The sequence below is a fragment of the Dromaius novaehollandiae genome, chromosome 1 (assembly GCF_036370855.1).
Source record: "Dromaius novaehollandiae isolate bDroNov1 chromosome 1, bDroNov1.hap1, whole genome shotgun sequence".
In the NCBI taxonomy this organism is placed as follows: Eukaryota; Metazoa; Chordata; class Aves; order Casuariiformes; family Dromaiidae; genus Dromaius; species Dromaius novaehollandiae.
In genome coordinates this window covers 149,855,172-149,861,202 of record NC_088098.1, presented here as the reverse complement: position 1 = coordinate 149,861,202, position 6,031 = coordinate 149,855,172, and positions in this window count along the sequence as shown.

Sequence of the window (6,031 nt, the reverse complement as noted above, 5' to 3'; positions counted from 1 at the left end):
CCTTTCTCGATGGAAGAAACCTTTTGTCTTTAAGTCAATTACCTTGCTAAATGCAGTAACAATTATTTCTTGAAACATTTACAATACAAATAAATAACGATACAAAAACTAAAATATTCCTTCTCAAGAATGCTGGAAATAATTTATCTAGTAACAAAATAATTCTTTTAAGGCATCACTAAGGATTTTTTCTTTTTCTTCTTTATACATCATAGACAGATTACTGGATCTGTCTACAAAGTGCCTACAACCCTGCCACAAATTCTGCAAAGCTAGAGCTGTCCATCAAGACAAGGCATGTGGGAAAGGGTACTGGGGCTCAGTGGTGCACTCCAGATGCACTAAGCGACCTTAGCTCGCACTGACTTTTGGCTACACATGAGGGCATTCTAGCCAACAGAAATAATCACTTTATTATTCATATTTGTGTGGACATGTACATAAAATTAAGATGTCCTTTTTTTTTTAAATGTAATTTAGAGAGTGAACTAAGTGAGGCAGAGAAAATAACTGAGCATATCTAAACAACTAGAGATATAAAAGCCTGATATACAAAGTCCCCTCTTATATAACCATACTATTTAAGAGGCTGAAAAGAAAATGGCTTGAGTTTGAACCTAATCACTATAATATTTTTTAATTATTTAAATACATAGTGATATATCTATTCATTTCCCCTTCTATCCCCATTTCTAGTTTTAAACAGTGTAAAAAAACAACAAAACACACCTTACAATTAAAAATTAAATAGGGGAGAGTCACAGCAATATCTTATACCCTGTATCAGTAAAGGGACAAAGCATTCTTTCTCATCTCTGAAACAGTACAAATAAGGACATATAATATTCATGCTCGATGCAATAGCCAGCAAATTTTTTTTTAAACCAACACATTTAAATACGTTGTTTTAGCTCATCACATGATGAAAATGAAACATTTGAATTAGCATTCTGATATATTTCACAGCTGCTTTTTTGCCCTGGTTTCCTAAATTCTGTCTTTCCAGTAACTTCCAGTGAAAATTAGACTAGATGGCCAGGGCAGTAGCTGCATTCAAAAAAGAAAACTTTCTGCTGCCTGATGTACCAACACAAGTGGTATTAGAGGAGAGTAATTCTCATCCCTGCCATCTTCCCCTCCCTCTGCTTTTCTCCCATCTTCATTTCTCTGGTTTCACTGCATAATTAATTTCATCATGTAGGAAACTTCAGGCAAAAGAGAGACAGGATCAGGCATAACCTGGTACAAAATACCACTTGTACCTGCTGAAAAATTGGATCCTACAGTGAATGTGCTCTGCGGAGAAGGCAGGTGTGGCGGTGGGGCAGCGCTCTCCTTCCCACTGCTCTCGGGCTTACGTTCTGCAAACTTTGCTCCAGACCTGTGCGACGGAGGCAGCCGTGCAGGCTGTGCTGGCCTGTGCAGGACGGGAGCAAGGATAATGTCTCCCCCTTGCTAGCCTGGCAGCCAGAATGCTCCCCGCTGCATCAGCGTGAGGGGTGCCTGTCCTATCTTCCTCTGCACTGCTTGTGCCTGGAAAGTATTTTGGATAAGTCTGCTAGTCGTCCGTCATATGCGTTTCAATCTTACTGTTTCAGTCTATCAAGTGGCAGATACAGACGTAAGAGAGCTTGCCAGTAATTTTTATTTCATTGCAATTCTTCCAGCTCCCAAGGAATCTCCAGGAAACTGCGTTCCTTCAAATGGGACACGCATATCCTTTAGGCAATTAGATGCTCATAACTGATAGCCATCCCCTTCTTCCTGGCTTTCAAATGGTATCCAAGAAAATGGCTCATGATGCAGGAAGAAAAAAAAAGAAAACAGCAGTTCTTTCCAAGCAATTTGGATCTGTTTATCAGAGCAAGCACCAACAACATAACTGAGACTACAGCAACGTCCACATGAAAATTTGGAAGTTAAAGCCAGACGTTCTCCTTTAATTTAAAAAGCTGAAACCATAAACTTTCGTGGAACAAACATCTCTCATCAGACAGCTAGATTATTTCTTAAGTTACTCAGAGATGCTCATCTCTGAAGGGTAGCAGCCTCACCAAAATTAATCCTGTTAAAAATCAAAGTAGAAAGCTCTACTTTGTATGTATTTTGCGATAGTGTTTGGGACTGGTAACACGAAAGTATTCCTAACACTGCAAATGTCATCTGTTTTTTTGCACAGGGTTCTTTTCTCAAGGTTTTTTATTTTTTTTTCCTTTCTGCACTTAGGAACAAAATCCAAAATAAAAGGCGAGAGAAATTCCTTACTGTACAACACTCACGTATGTTCCCAAACATGCAGCTGTGAGAACAAACAAAAGCAAGTTCTCACACCGATGTACTCTGGAGCGTTTCCCTATAGTGATAAGCATTTGGCTTCCACTTTCATACCAAGCCAAGTTAAAGTGCATCTGATGATAAGTCTCTGTATTACCTAACTGCCAGGGCAGCATGTGGGCCGGCTGCCCCCTAAGGGACAGGAGCTGGTAGCAGCAGGGGCTTCCCCTGGCAGCAGGGCAGGGCCTTGCGGACAGGACCCATCCCACCACCCTCTGAGGGAGCAGGACAGGCTATATATCTCACAGGAACAAAACAAAAAGTTGTGTTTTTTTAAAAAAAAGGCAGAAAACTATAGAGGAAGAGTATTTAGGTAACTAATAGTATCTTTAATACTCTTGCAGGACAGAAACAATGAACCTATGCAGGCCAAAATATCATGTAATACACAAAACCTGTAAATTTTAAATTCTAGGAATTGTAATCCCTTCAGCAACCTAAAATCCTATTCCTGAGCTCATTTCACATGCAGAAATTAGATTAATTCATTAGATTTCTGCTTTAGCGTCCTGATGAAGTCAATCCTTTTTTTCCTTCCCATTTTTTTCCCGTTCTCTCTCTTACTCCAGAGGCTTAGGTAAGATGAATTTGCTTCCCTTTCAGTTCATTACCAGTGAAGACATCCAAAAAGTACACTGACTTTATTCACCTCACATGGAGGTCTTTATTTTCTTCACTGAGCAAGAAGCTTTGCCACAGCTTTGAGGAAGACAGGACTGAACTAATGGTGAAGGCCTTTGAAAATCCCACAGCAGACTGCTTGGTAGCAGTACTGTTCATACTCTTACTATTCCTTCTGTCCTTGTAAAAGGAAAAAAAAAAAAAAAGAAAACACACACACACACAACGCACCACACACAGTCCAGCCAGCTTCATCCTTCATAGTATTTTGACTCTTCCCACCACAATCTGTCAATCACTAAATACACAGACTTAGTCCAAAGGTGATGTTCATTGGTAGAGGTGGGAAATGAGGAGCACCTTAGCAGAAACAGGGACTGCACAAGTCATCTGCTACCTCCTGTTTAAACAGAATTTGTGCTGTGTTGCTGGCAGCATGGGAGGGATGTTAATGTTGATCCACTTCTTAAGAGAAAGCAGCATTTGCACAGGGCCTTCAGACACACAATTATTTACTGCCCAAACCTTTGTCTAGGTCTTAGACAGGTGTATAGGTTATGCCTGATGAAAGAAAAATTAATAGATATTGAAAATTCTTCAGTTGGGAAACTTCACATTAAAATGTTGATACAGTCTAAATACCAAATTCTAGTTTAACTCATTGCCACTGGTTATACAGAAGTTAACAGAACTCAGATTCTGGAAAAAAACTATTCTGAGAGTGACAGAGGTGTATAGAAGCCCATTTCAGGAGAACTCTATCAATAGATTTCTTACCAGCTTACCTAATACTGCATGAAAAGCCCAAGCCCAAGATGAAACTGCAGGTAAACAGAGCTATCATTATCTTTACTAGAAAAAGGGGACAAAATGATATTCAGTAATAGCTTTTAAGAAGAAGCTCAAAACAATCAATGCAAAAGCTACAGTCCAAATTTAAAACTCACACTTTTATAAGATCCTTTCCTCTCTCTATTCGGATTGAAAAATATTCTGTAAACTTTAGTTAAGCTCATTGGCACATCCAAAATCAACATGAGGTCCCATATTCTTAGACATATGGTGAAGACTGCCTTGGCTTCACTTGAGATTTCTCTTGAGCAGGCCAACTGTAGAGGATAGCTCTCCTTGGGCTGGGAAGTCCAAACTGCAGAATCAGTAAGGACTGCGGGAAAAGTCCTCCCACTGACAACTTCATTTAGTGAAACCAGATGCCTCAGCAGCCAACCTGAGCAGACGACTAGGAAATTTTCTACTGTTTTTACAGGTACTACCCTTCTTCTGGGCAAGAAACGTCTCTTTGGCCAGTAAAAACTCCCAAAATATGCACCATCGAAGTGAGTCTTTATTACCACCTCCGATTGTATTGGTTTCTCCCACTTTATTAGTGCCTCTGGGTTCCCATCCCAGCTGAGATTTTTGAGTTGATCATACAAGAATTTGTTTTGCTGGCACAGTAAGGTCAATCTAAGTTGTTAGGACAAAATAGTAAGGATTTGCAAGAGCCAGAACTTCGCATACAATGACCTTCTACCAAACAGAGGCTGTGCAAAATCTCACTAACACTACCATGGCAGGCTACTCCTGGGGCTTTCTTTGCATTACCAGCTGCAGATAGTGCAGCTGACAGCATGAGCCCTTAAAAACACAATATCTTTTTGCGGTTTTCTTCTTCCTGCTCGGACATAGCAGTCATCACTTCCTCATGCATTTATTCATTGCAAAGCAAAACCATGCAGCAGAAACAGCAAAACCTACAAATCCACTGGTGCCTCAGCACCCACCCTTCAGCACATCCTAACCCAGCACCAGAGCATCTCCTGCACTGGCAGCAGCACCACTGACGATGGAGCTGGCCACAAAACCTGCAGAGGGCAGTTTTCCTGCTCTCCCTTGCTGACCCCAGCAATAGCCCTTCCAGCATAAAGTCCTGTTACAGTTCCCAGCAACCAGCTCCTACACTCCAGAGTGCTTAAGGCTGATCTGATATGCAGATCCCTACATGTCAGGGCACTTTCCAGAAACTGCATGTGAATAAGAGCAACTGGAACAGCCAGTTCAACATTACTTTGTTTTTCTATGGCAGTAAATACTTTATGTGCACGATCCTTGCCTATGCAGCAAAGTTTTCATGAAAACGCCCCCTGCAAATTTTAATTGCAAAACAATCAATCACATTCAGCAGTTGAGTCACTCCTAAATATTATAATCTACTACAGGACACTTTTGCGTTTCAAAGAGGGACAATTAATTTCAAAGAGACTGTAGTTTGCAAACTAATATCAAACTTCCTTGGAAGGTTAACAAAGAGATACAAGGAGAGCCACACAAAGTTAGCTCTGTTTAATGAAACAGCACAAAGAAAGATCGGGGCAGGTTAGCACCTCACAAATGTTTCTCCAAGCCGTGTGGCAGAGCAGGGAGCAAGGCATCAGCCACACCTGGGCAAACCCCTGCTGGAGCACTGCCTCTCCAGCCAGTCTCAGAGGGTGGAGCCTTTCTGCTAAGGGACCAGACTCCTCTGCCAGGGAGCTGATCTGTGTGGATCACCGACTGTGGGACCAGCCCCTACATCCCTCCTGCCAAAGCTCTCGATGCTTCCCCAAGTGGTCAAGCAGAGAAGGCTTTATCTCCCCTACAGCCCAGACACCCTTCACATCTCCTTTTGGGTTCCCCCTCATTTCTGCCAGCCCTTGAGTAGCTGCGTCAGGAGAAGGCTGCTCATCTGCTGGGGACAGTGCTGGTCCCCACAAGCGAGGGGGCAGCCTTGGGGCTGCTCTGGCCTCCTTTCACTGTAGGGTGGGTATCGGACAGGGCAGAGGGAGCCCACAGCTCCTCTCTGCCCAGGCAAGGTGAGGTGGTTTGTGCTAAATGTGATACTGAGACCAGATTAACCTGATGGTTAATGAGACCCTTTCTCTGCACACCCCCCTTTTTGAGAGAAGTAACTTGAATGCAGGGCTAATAAAACTGTTGTGTTTAAGACATTTCAAAGCAAGGCTGCTGTTTGTTCAACATGCTTTAGTGCACAAAGGAGACGAAAAGAGCAGTGCTGTAAGAAAAAAAACTGTATACA